This window comes from Herpailurus yagouaroundi, unplaced genomic scaffold (genome assembly GCF_014898765.1).
Source record: "Herpailurus yagouaroundi ecotype Mexico unplaced genomic scaffold, PumYag 142, whole genome shotgun sequence".
Lineage (NCBI taxonomy): Eukaryota > Metazoa > Chordata > Mammalia > Carnivora > Felidae > Herpailurus > Herpailurus yagouaroundi.
In genome coordinates this window covers 26,277,945-26,290,472 of record NW_024412397.1, presented here as the reverse complement: position 1 = coordinate 26,290,472, position 12,528 = coordinate 26,277,945, and the positions used below count along the sequence as shown (strand labels likewise).

General features: G+C 51.5%; 1 protein-coding gene and 1 long non-coding RNA gene across 10 annotated transcripts in view; one reads left to right on the top strand and one right to left on the bottom strand.

Annotated features, from left to right (window-relative positions):
- Window positions 1-12,528, top strand: part of CTIF (cap binding complex dependent translation initiation factor) — a 299,569-nt gene that overhangs the window by 21,623 nt on the left and 265,418 nt on the right. The window lies entirely within an intron of this gene.
- Window positions 4,188-6,444, bottom strand: LOC121032952 (uncharacterized). Of its 2 annotated transcripts, none has more exons than XR_005791613.1 (3): window positions 6,344-6,444; window positions 5,235-5,463; window positions 4,188-4,386 (listed from the first exon to the last, which is right to left on the bottom strand). It is a non-coding gene; the product is annotated as an uncharacterized LOC121032952 (long non-coding RNA). The 2 variants fall into 2 exon arrangements; XR_005791612.1 differs by lacking the exon at window positions 4,188-4,386 and adding an exon at window positions 4,904-5,102.

Genomic DNA, 12,528 nt, shown 5'->3' with positions numbered 1-12,528 from the left:
GGTCCAGCCTCCTGAGGTCGCTCCCTTTCCTCTGCCAGGGCAGGTCAGCCAGCAGCCCAAGGGCTGTCACGAGGCAGCTTATAGAGCTGAACTAACAATTCTTTGTGGGAACATGGTGCCCTTGAGCCAGGGATCTTGGTGTGCTCTGTGCGCCTTTTAACCTCAGCAGGGCTGCCAGCCCATTTTACAGACCGAGGCTGTGGCCACCGGGCATTCTGGCCCCCAGCCTTGCCCGGTGCGCTGCCCTCACACACACACACACACAGGTTCAACCCACCGACAGGCAAGTGTGTGGTGTGTAAAGGAAGGGGAGTTCACTCATTTATTGAGCCAGTATGCACTGCACTATCCCAAGCCCCATTCTAGCTGCGGGGGGTGAAGCTGTGGGCAGGACTGACCCCCCTCCTGGAGCTGACCACAGAGGAGGGCATGCTATGGAGGGGAATAATGCAAGGCCAAGGGCCAGGCGTCTGGGAGAGGAGTGGTGACCGGAGGGTGGTAAGGGCAGATCCCGGAGGAAGTGGGAAGTATCTGGGAGGGCCCGGGAGCATTGTCTGCCTGGGGAGCTCAAGGCCGCTGGGGCTGGAGGGCAATGAGCAAGGGGGAGAAGGTGGCCAACTGGCAGCGAGGTCCTAGGGGCCAGATCGTGGGTGGACTTGGAGGAACTTGGACTCAATAGTAATGTAGGAAGCCTCTGGAGGCTTTGGAGGATGTGATCTGAAACCGGGGGGCTCGGATTATTACCTGGGGTGGGAGCTCTCCCTTCCAACCTGGCCCAAGGCTGTGATTTGAGAACCTCCTGCATTTCCTGCATTTCTGGCTTATCCCAGAGCCTCCTGCCTGGAACCCTTGAGGAAGCCTGTCCCCATTCTGGACACTGCAGTGGTCTCCCAGGGGCTGATGTAACCCTCCCCACAATGCTGAGCCCCAGCCACCGCGGCTGCGTGCTTTTGCAGAATTTCCTCTCCCGACTGTGAGCTCCGGGGACCCCAGTCCATCTTTGTAACCCTCTCACTGAGCGGCACGTAGTAGGTCTCCCCAAAGTTGAGAGGAGGAGAGGAGGTAAAACCCCAAACTAGGTCTTGTGACTGGGCACCCCCTCAGGGGAGGCACTTAGAAGAGAAAGAGTTATTTTTCCGGGCCTGGAAGGGTTTGTGTGTGGGGATTGCCCTCTCGAGGATCAGGAGGGGAGAGGCTGGTTCAGCCGTGACGCAGCAGGGACATTAGGGATGGCCTTCCCAAACTGTGGGCCGTCACCCCATTCCACTGCTCCATTTTGACGGTGATAGTTGGGATGTCAGCTGCCGCCTCGGGGCCAGCCTCTTCCTCTCCCACGCCCCTTTGAGAGGTGTTTCCCTTTGTGTCATCCAGAAGGAAATGACAGCTTTGGGAAAGCTGCAGAAATCTCCTCGAGGATCGCCATGGCTGGATGAAAAGACAGGGACTTTTGGGAAGGGATAAAGAACACTGGATCCCAAAAGGACAGGGCTTCCTGGCACTCCTCTTTGGCGAGCAATACCTCACCACCAGGAACCCACGTAGGTCAGGGCCTGGCTGAGAGACTGCGGATTTGGATTTGGATTCAATCATTAAATTTTTTTAAAAGTCTAAGAAACAGAGTTAATAGTCTCATTTATTCAACAGACGTACTCAATAAGTAATATTGAGCAGCATCTATGTACCAGAGTTTTGTTTCGTGTTGTTTTTTTCTAGGAGCAAGGAATACAGCCAGTGAACAAAAGAGACAAAAATTCTTGCCTTCATTGTCTAGTCTTATAATAGGGGGTCATCTTTAAAGAAAGACCCGTGGAATCTTCCAATAGTAACACCTGGAGTTCATGTAGGCATTGGTTTGAGAATCATTAGCTTTGGGGGTGCCTGAGTGGCTTAGTCAGTTAAGTGTCCAACTTCAGTTCAGGTCATGATCTCGCGGTTTGTGGGTTCGAGCCCCGCATCCCCGTTTCGGGCTCCGTGCTGACAACTCAGAGCCTGGAGCCTGCTTCAGATTCTGTGACTCCCTCTCTGTGCCCCTCCCCTGCTCGCACTCTGTCTCTCATTCTCTCTCTCTCAAAAATAAATAAACATTAGGGGCGCCTGGGTGGCGCAGTCGGTTAAGCGTCCGACTTCCGCCAGGTCACGATCTCGCGGTCCGTGAGTTCGAGCCCCGCGTCGGGCTCTGGGCTGATGGCTCAGAGCCTGGAGCCTGCTTCCGATTCTGTGTCTCCCTCTCTCTCTGCCCCTCCCCCGTTCATGCTCTGTCTCTCTCTGTCCCCCCCAAAAACTAAATAAAACGTTGAAAAAAAAAAATTAAAAATAAATAAATAAATAAATAAATAAACATTAAAAAAAAAAAAGGAATCATTAGCTTTGTGATACAGAGGCAAAGATGGTTGGGGCAGTCAGGGTGTCCAAGGAAACAGGAACAGTGCCATTTGGAGGCCAGTCGGACAGGGTGGACATCCAGTACTCCTGCAATATGGTGGTGTTGGGGGTAAGAATGTTTACAAAGTTGAACTCGTAAATAGCTATTTCTGAACATGTTGATGTTGCGGAGGTAACTTCTCCACCACCGGTGTTCTGTTGGATTGGGATATTGAGTCTTTTCTTTTTGCCCTGGTACATCGGGCTGGTGGGAAGATGTGTTCCCTGCTCTAGGGACTAATACGGTTAAGCAATTTACAGACGAAGCACAGGCAGGTCTGTTCGGAGTCACCTCATGTGGCCGGGCGTGAGAGCTCTGGAAAGAACTCAATGAGAGCAGTCAGGGAAGGCCTCCTGGAAGAGGTGGCGCCTGTTCAGAAAGAAATGGGCAAGATGTTCTCGGAGGTGGTGACATGTGAGCGTGGCTTGTGTTCTTTGGGCAGTCTGACTGGTCTGTGACAGCGGAGTTGGTGATGGTGGGACTGGAGGTTTGAGGGCAGGGGATAGTGCAGACCAGCGGGGGCTTGGCTGGTCCACAGAAGGTTTTGCAGCAGCGAGTGACCAGATAATGGGGATGGTTTGAGTACTTAGGGTGTCAGTGAATGATGGGAGGGAGCAGAGGAATGTGAGTCCCGGGAGCCAGGGTCCTATCGAACAAGTCGCGGGGACACAGATAAATCCGTCACTCCTTCTGTGCCTCAGTTTACCTCATCTGTAAAATGAAAATCAGATTTCTTTACCCCTGGCTACTTCACAGATTCATTGTGAGTCTCAGCTTTAAGGATATAGGTAACAACGCTTAAACAACAACAACAAAAAAGTGAAGTGTTAATTCAAGACAGAAATCCAGGCTATGGTGTCAGGATCCCCTTCTCACTTCGGCTTTCTGTACCTGGGAGACCGTGAGAAGCGACAGAGAAATCTCCCTTGCTGCGGGTAAGTGACATCGGCCACGCAGCAGCGGGCCAAGGTGAGGGCGAAGCGAACTCGCCAGCACGCTGCCGACCTTTGCCATGTGATCCTCACTCAACCCCCTGAGGGAGGGAGACGTAGAGGACCCTCAGCCCGGGCTGCTGTCGCCAGCCGGGGTCACCGAGCTCAGCAGCGGCAGAGTGGGACGGATGAGACAGGGCGCGGAAAGGCTCTCCTGTGTCAGTCTGCAAGGGCTCTGCGGCCACAGAGAGCCACAGGCGTGGGGGGGGCTTACACAGCCTATTCACGTGCTCACGATTTCTGGAGCCTGGAAGTCCAAGATGACGGGGTCAGCAGGGGCGATTTCTCCTGAGGTCTCTCTCCTTGGCTTATGGATGGGCACTTCTTGCTGTGTCCTCACAGGGCCTTCCCTCTGTATGTGTCTATGTTCTGATCTCCCCTTCTTAGAAGGAGACCAGTCCCAATGGATTAAGGCCCACCCTAGTGACCTCATTTGTACCTTAACTCCCTCTTGAGAGGCACCCTCTCCAAATGCAATCCTGTTCTGAGGTGGCGGGAGTTAGGGCTTCGACATACGAATGGGCGGGAGGGGGACACAATTTGGCCTACAACGCTTGCGTTCGGAATTTCTAGAGTGTGCCCTTTTGGGGGCCCAGGGAGGGAGGGCCCGGCTCCTGGCGACTGCCATAGACTCAATGTGGGAGGGGGGCACCCTTGAGAGATGACAAGGAGAACAGACACCGATGAGTGAGGGGTTTAGGTGCCCGGCAAACTTGAATTAGATTCACACAAGTAAACTGCATAAACAAAAAACTCCCTGAATTTCAAAAAGGTTCAATGAACTTGCTTTATAAAAGATTTCCTAACAGGTTTCCTTTACATACTGAACCTCACTAGTGTACCTCAAACGTGATTTGAGGGGCGCCTGGGTGGCTCTGTCGGTTAAGCATCTGACTCTTGATCTCAGCTCAGGTCTTGATCTCAGGGTCATGAATTCAAGCCCCACATTGGGTTCCATGCTGGACGGGAAGCCTACTTAAAAAAAAAGTGATTTGATTTAACGCCATGTGATTAAGGTACTACGTTTTCAGAGCCTCGCCATTAAAAGCAGGAGGGACGGCCTATAATTAAGAATTCGCTGAACCTTCTTCTCCAAAGACCAGTTGAGCTCACAAGAGCTGACTACGAAAGCGGCCGAGGCACTCATGGGCCTCTGGGCCTGTCTGCTCTAGCTGAGTGTGTGCAGGGATCTGACTGGGCTTGGTGGGGGGGCACTCCCGACCACCTGGCCCCTGCCTGGGGCTGCGTCCTGCCTCCTGCTGTCCTAGGAGCCCGCCTCAGATCCGTGCCAGCAGCAACTCAACCTAGTCCTTCTAGACCTGTCGCTTGGGGGCAGGGATACTGACCCCCTATCACTTTAGAAGGCAGGGAGACAAACCAGGGAATCTGGAGTGTTGTCCAAACCTCATGTTAGCAATTTCAACCAAAACATTGGACTCCCCTCACCAGAAGCTGTAAACGCAGCCAAGGTGATTGACTAACTCCCAGTCCTTCCTGTAAGCGGAGCACATTGCCCCGCATGGGGTGGAGAGGGGAGGAAGCAGAGATCAGAACGAGGCCCCTTACCCCAGGGGGGGCCACTGTGGGGCTCAGAGGGGAGAGTGTGTGTGCCCAGGAAAGAGGGTGGGTGACCAATCCATTTGCAGGGAAGCACATCATGATTCTCAGAGCATAAAAGCCAGCAATTTCTGGAAAAGGAGAACACTTTTGCAATCTGAGGCAGAGGAGACTGGGGTTTAACAAAGCCGTTTGCCGGCTGGGTGTTAGATTCTGAGTCTGTCAAGGACAGACCTCATCAATATTAAGAACCTACCACCTACCGGGCATTGTGCTACGTCCTGAGCAGGCAGTCCTCCGGCCAGAGAGCCTTCACATGGGGTTGTAGAAGGTCCAGTACTTCGTCCCTGCCCTGAAGGGGTAGATGGACCGGGGGAGGAGACGGACACTGGCACACTGAGAAAGGAGAAGCCTGGGGCCTGCGGGTTTCTGGAGGGGTCCTGGTCCAGCTTGGGTAAGTCAGGGAAGGCTGTTTATGGAATGACTGAGTATCTTTTTTTATTAAGATTTTTTTTTTTAATGTTTGTTTATTTTTGAGAGAGGGAGGGAGGGAGGGAGAGAGAGAGAGAGAGAGAGAGAGAGAGAGAGAGAGAGAGAGAGAACGAATGTGAGTGGGGGAAGGGCAGAAAAAGACAGGGACACAGAATGCAAAACAGGCTCCAGCCTCTGAGCTGTCAGCTCAGAGCCCGACGCAGGGCTCAAACCCACGGACCATGAGATCATGACCTGAGTCAAAGTCAACCGACTGAGCCACCCAGGCACCCCAAGGACTGAGTATCTTGAGAGTTCAATCAAAGGGTGCAGGGGGAGGGGTCAGTCTGGCCAAGAGGTGGGGAGAGGAGTGCTTAAGGCAGACGGCACATGATGTGCAAAGGGCTGGTGGTGAGAACATGCATGTGGCTGGGTGTGAGTCAGGTATTTCTTGGGACACAGACTTCGGGGCCGGGGGGGGGGGGGGGGGGGGGGGCGGGAGGTGAGGAACAGGGCTGGAGAGATGAGCACGGGCCAGAGTGAAGGCCACACGGGTGGAGGTGAGTCAGCTGGACCTGTCCCAGGATCTTTGCAGATCCCCTGGGCCGGGGACCCCAGTTCTGGGCGGTCTGGAAGATTCATTCTTTGATTCTGCTGTGACGTTTAGATGGCCTCCTTGTCCTTTTCACCAGGATGCCTGGTTATTTTCTGAGCGGTGGCTGCCTCTACCCCTTCAGGCCAACGCAGAGCCTGGCAGCCTTCGTTGTTTAGGGTATATAAGCCAACTCAGGGGAACCCACCCATGTATATGGGTTCATGCCAGAGACCAGAAATAACCAGGGCTGTTTAAGATGGAGATTGCTTGTCTCTTGCATAAAAAGTAGGCTGGAGGGAGGCTGACCTGAGCTGGTATGCTGATTCCGTGGGATCTTGTCCGCTTCCACTCTCCTTTGCAGTCGGCCACTTTACTCAAGGTCACCTAATGGTCCAACGGGGTGGCTGGAGGACCAGCCACGTGGGCAGGAAGGAGGAGGAACTGGGATCAGTTTTCATTGGTCCACCTGTACCTGCAAGAGAGTCTGGGAAATGTGGTTTTGCAGCTGAGCCATTACCCAAGGTTCTGTCTGGAAGGAAGACCAGGCGAATGGATACGGAGTAGGCCACCAGCAGCCTCTGCCGTGGCCTCTTGTAAGAGTGAGTCGAGGGGGACCAGCAGCACCCTGAGAGCCTGGTTCCATATACCACCTCTTTCTCCGCAGCACTCAGCACCGCGCGGCCCATAAGAGATGCTGTTGAAGGAGAGATGAATTGAGGCAGTGACACAGGGGGATCCTCAATTCTGCATAGCCACCAGCAAGCCCAGGTGACCAAGCATGTTGTGTTTGGATGCATCTCAGAATATAAGCAGGACTGCATGGGCCAGGGGTCTAGTCCCACTTCTTATCTTTCTTATCTTCTTTGAGCCTCAGTTTCTCCCTCTTCAAAAAGGGAATAATCCTACCCATGCAGATTTGGGACAGGGGTGAAATGAGACTCTAGACTGTACAGAACTATATTCTTGTGAGTTCGTGGTGGAGATAGGTAGTTTGGGTAGCTTCTCAGACTCTCTTCTTCCCCTAGATAAAGTCTGGAAGATTAGATTACTATTCTGAGCTCAATTGTTTATACTGGCTTCTCTCATAGTCTCTGCTACTGGCCACAGGAATCATAATATCCCCTTGTGTTTCCAGGCATCTTTCTGCCGAGGAACTCAAAGCCTTAATTATCTCCGAACCATCTAATATTCCAAGGTACAGAAGGAGCAAGAATTATTATTTCCATCTGGAAAGTGGGCACGTAACTCATCCAAGTTCAGAGCTGCAACTAAAAACTGGTCTTTTGACTCCCAAGCCCAGAATTATTTCTCCCGTAAGAGTCTCTACAGACCTTTTGTTTTAAAGCAACAGATGCAACTCTACAAAATAATTCTTAGAGGCCCAGTGCACAAAACAGGGAACAGAATGCCACTGGCTGTCCTGTCCACAGGATACCTCCTTGGAAATTGCCCCCTACTGCCTCTGGAGGGGGAAGTAGGAGCCCCAGCCGTCCTCTTAGTTGGAGAGACAAGGAACTTGGTCAGCGTGTGACAGTGATAGGTGTCACCACACCCTGGCTTGGCCCCAGCCTGGGGTGGAGACCCTCATAGTCCAGCCCCGTCTCCCAACCCAGCCGAGACTCCCAGTCTGTGTCCCAAACGGGTTCTCAAGTGCTTTCATGCTTGAAAAAATTATAAATTGTGTTATAACCGCATAACTCCAACACAAGTAATTACAATTTGTTGTCCCTTTTCCTTTTATTTTGGAATGCTTTCTATTTTCTGCCACACTTTCCAACTTTTTAATGAATCCGCCCCTGTGTCCCCATCTGCCTTCTCTGTGGTCTACATTGTCTAATAGCAGTGTAATTTTTGATATTTCTCTTGAAGAGGCAATACATTTACAGAGTTCACGAATAAAGTCAAAACAGAAAGATACGCTCTAGAAGCAATCCAAATGTTTGTCGACCTATGAATGGGTAAATAAGGTGTGGTATATCCGTACAAGAGAATATTATTTGCCGTAAAAGGTGTGAAGTCCTAATACACGATACCATGTGGATAAACTTGAGAAACATCATGCTAAGCGAAAGAAGCCAGACAGGTTACGTGTTGTATGATTCCATTTGTATGAACTATCTAGAATAGGTAAATCCCTAGAGACAGAATGAAGGTAGGCGGTTAGCAAGGGCAAGAGATGGGGGGGGGGGGGGAAGAGGAAATCAGTGCCTCAGCGGGTAAGGGGTTTTGATGTGATAAAAATGCTTTGGAACAAGTAGAGGCGGTTACACAACATTGTGAAGGTACTATGTGAATTTCACCTCAATAATTAAAAAAAGATACGCTCTGAAGTACGGGAGTATCGTTTGCGCTCTGTCCCCATCCACCACACCCCCCTTCCTTCTTGTCCTACTCTCTCCTAGAAATAACCGTTTTTTAAAAAACACTACTGAAGGGGCGCCTGGGTGGCGCAGTCGGTTGAGCGTCCGACTTCAGCCATGTCACGATCTCGCGGTCCGGGGGTTCGAGCCCCGCGTCAGGCTCTGGGCTGATGGCTCAGAGCCTGGAGCCTGTTTCCGATTCTGTGTCTCCCTCTCTCTCTGCCCTTCCCCCGTTCATGCTCTGTCTCTCTCTGTCCCAAAAAATAAATAAACATTGAAAAAAAAAATTAAAAAAAAAAAAACACCACTGAAGATTTCAAACAGTTGTAAAAGTAGACAGACTATTCTAATGAGCCCCTGGGGACCCATCACCCAGCTTTCCCAGTTATCCTCTCGTGGCCAGGCTTGCTTCTTTTCTGCTGTTTGCTTGTCTACGTGTGGACTTTTTGACATGAATCCCAGACGCCATATTATTTCGCTTGTAAGTAAAGCAGAAAAATTAAAGATAAGAATGCTTCTTAAAAAGCATAATCACAGCAGGTGGCGCCTTTAATAATTTGTTTCTTCTTTCCTATTTCTTCATGTACTGCAAGGAATAAATTCTTATTTTGCCCTCTCTTACCTCAAAGGGGACATACTGAACATGCGATCCTGTATTTTGGTCTTTCCCCTATCAGAATATTCTGTAGATCTCGCCTACACCAGCACATAGCGGCCCTCTTTGCGTTTTTCCCAAGTGTGTGATAGTCTCTCATTTGGCCGCATTATAGTGTATTTGCCCATCCGCTATTTCTGGATGTGCGAGTGGTCTCCTGATAGTCTGAGCGGGACGCTGTGGACTGAGGGGTCAAAGGCAAATCATACTTGGCTCCTGGCCTCAAGGAGCCTGGCCTAGGCAGATTCTCCAGAGAAGCAGAACCAGTAAAGAAAGGGTCCTCCTGGGGCCCTCTGTTCTTTTTGTGACATCTCTTTGTGGTATTTCTAGATGGTATCTTTGTGTGGCATCTCTGTGCGGTTAGTTTGACTTCCTTCTAACATGGTGGTCTGAGCGCAGCTGGCCTCTTTCAAGATGGCTGGCTCCTCTCGGAACACAAAAACAAGCTGCCAGACCTCCTTCAGGCTCAAGTCTGGAACAGATAGAATGTCACGTTTGCTGCATTTCTGAACATCCAGTCGCACACTGGGAAGCGTGGATGATGTTCCATCCGCCTAGGGAATGTAGTGGGATGTCTGGATGCTCAGTATCATCAGACAGCGTGCTGGACTGTCTGAGGTTCAGCTCTGGGGGGTAACTCCCCATGAGACCTAGCCCAAGGCTCACTCCCCTCTCTGCATCTAAGATGGGGATGATAGAAATACCAGCCAGTCTCCTGCCTGCCTCACAGGGCTGCTGACAGGTCCAAATGAGATGAGACAGTAATAGCCAGGAAAGGTGTTGGGTTCGGCCGGGTTTTGGGGATCCTCCCTCCCTGGAGCTAACACCTTGAGATACAGCAAGTCCTGCGTCCACTGCCAGGATTCCTGGGGGCAAGGATCTGGGAGCACAGGCACCCATCGGGGTCGGTGGGTCGGGCTCGAGCCAATGGGGCGTGAGGGGCTGACTTTCGCATTGGGCGGGGGGCTTTATAGCTTTTAACTCTCGTATGCTCGTAGCAGTTTTGAAAGGTAAATGTCACTCTTGGAGCGCCTGGGTGGCTCAGTCGGTCACAAGTCGAAGCATCTGACTTCGGCTCAGGTCACGATCTTGCGGTTCGGGAGTTCGAGCCCCGCATCGGGCTCTGTGCTGACAGCTCAGAGCCTGGAGCCTGCTTCCGATTCTGTGTCCCCCTCTCTCTCTCTGCCCCTCACCCCGCTCATGCTCTGTCTCTCTCTCTCAAAAATAAACAAACATTAAACAAATTAAAAAAAAAAAGGTAAGTGTCACTCTTGCGTCTTTGACAGATGTCCCCATGGTGACACAGCTGAGTGGCAGAGCCAGAACTCCAGCTCGGGCCTGTCAGGCTCCCAACCTCGTGCCCTTTACCCACAGAGCTGGCGCTGGCTGGGGAGAGAGACTCTTGGCAAAATACCAGAATTTTCCTTACTGTGAACACTGTTGACTTTAATTAGATTAATTTTCACTTTTTTTTTTTTTTTTTTTTTTGCCTTAAGGGGGTTTAAAGACGATGCCGTGGGATTTTAGCAATGCACGGTGAGGAGAGCTGAGGCCTGGTGTGAGACCCTCCGAACTCGAGAATGAGTCAGAGGTGCATTTATGTATCTATGCGCCCCCCCCCGAGCAGCCCCCCTCGCCCCACGAGGTGGGAGGGATGGTCAGTGGAGACCCCGCCTCTCGGTCTAGCGCTGTCCTCCTGGGATGCTCTCCACTGCCCAGCCCAGGCACATCACAACTGCTGCCTGCTTGGCGTGCATTTTCATGAAAGCTGCTTTGTGCATGCATCCGCCCCCCGGGTTCTGGCCCCGGCTCCAAGCCCTGGTTATCTGGAATAAATAAACTGCAGCAACTATTCCTGCGGTCCTCTCCTTCTAAGGGAGACTGCCCAAGTAAGGGCGCTTGTCTGGACCAAGCCTTTCGTAAATGAGAGCGCTTTCCCAATTTCATCCCGAGAAGCCAACAGCAAACATTTGTGGAGGACCCAGGGCCTGCCAGGCGGGCCCCGAGCTGGAGAAACGTGCCTCGTAGAACAATTGGCCTCAGAGAGAGCTTGCCGGAGAACAATTGGGGCTTGTGGATGGTCTCTCGCTGACCTTGGGCAGCGGTGCCTGCATTATGCAAGACACCCAGGTGTGCCCGCTGGCCCTGGCTCGGGAGCAGGTGCGCCTGCCTTTGGGGAGCTGTGGCTGTGCGGTCACTTGCACCCTAGCTGCCCGGGGCAGCACTGACCTTCGGAAGGGCAGACATGTGGCCGTTGGGGCTTTGCCAGGTCAGCCGCCAGCCCAGGAGAGAGGCACTTAGCAGAGCATAGTGCTGTCTCTGCTCCTCCAGCCTGGCCATTTTTTTAAAATGTTTATTTATTTATTTTGAGACAGAGCGACTTCCTTTATTTAATTAATTAATTAATTAATTTATTTATTATTTTTTTTTGAGCAAGAGCAAACAGGAGAGGGCCAGGCAGAGAGAAGGGGGGAGAGAGAACCCCAAGCAGGCTCCGTGCGGCGGGTGCAGAGCTGGACGCAGGGCTCTGTCCCACGAACCGTGAGATCATGAGCTGAAATCAAGAGTCAGACGCTTAACCGGCTGAGCCACCCAGGGACGCTGAGGCCTGGCTGTTTTTATTGGAAAAGCAAAAACACATAAATGTTTTGCAATAATCGTGGGAGGCCAGGCTCATTGGTAACTTACAGCCTTTCTCTGAGATGAGGCTTTGTTCATCTGAGGACCTCTGCCCGATTGCCCCACCTCTCGCTGGTATCCTCATCCGGGGCCTCGCTCACTGCTGTTTGCACTTTCCCGGTCCCTTTTCTCTGTAGGTCTCTACTTCAGCCAACACACACGCCGGAATAAGTAGGCGAAAAGCCGCCTCTGCACGGAGACTCCTGGTTTCCAGATTCACTGTGCCAGCTGAGGCCTCGCTGTTGAATCGCCAACACCAAGTTTGTAAAGTAAAACCAAATAAAACATGGTCCCATGGAGACCCAAGTACAGGATATGTGTATGACACAAACAAAACAGAGGAAAATGACATAGGTAGGATTCGGTCTGCTCGACCGTACCTCTTATTTATTTATTTTGTATATATATACTTTTTAAAAATATTTATTTATTTGAATCTTAAAAAAATTTCTTTAAATGTTTATTTATTTTTGAGAGAGAGAGAGAGAGAGAGAGAGAGAGAGAGAGAGAAAGAGACAGAGCACAAACAGGGGAGGGGCAGAGAGATAAAGAGACACAGAATCCAAAGCAGGCTCCAAGGTTTCGAGCTGTCAGCACAGAGCCCGACGTGGGGCTTGAACTCACCAGTCGTAAGATCATGACTGAGCCAAAGTCAGACGCTTAACACACTGAGCCGCTTGGGCGCCCCAAATGTTTATTTTGGAGAGAGAGAGGGAGAGCGCGCAGGGGAGGGGCAGAGAGAGAGTGAGACAGAGGATCCAAAGCAGGCTCTGTGCTGTAGCACAGAACCTGAGGTG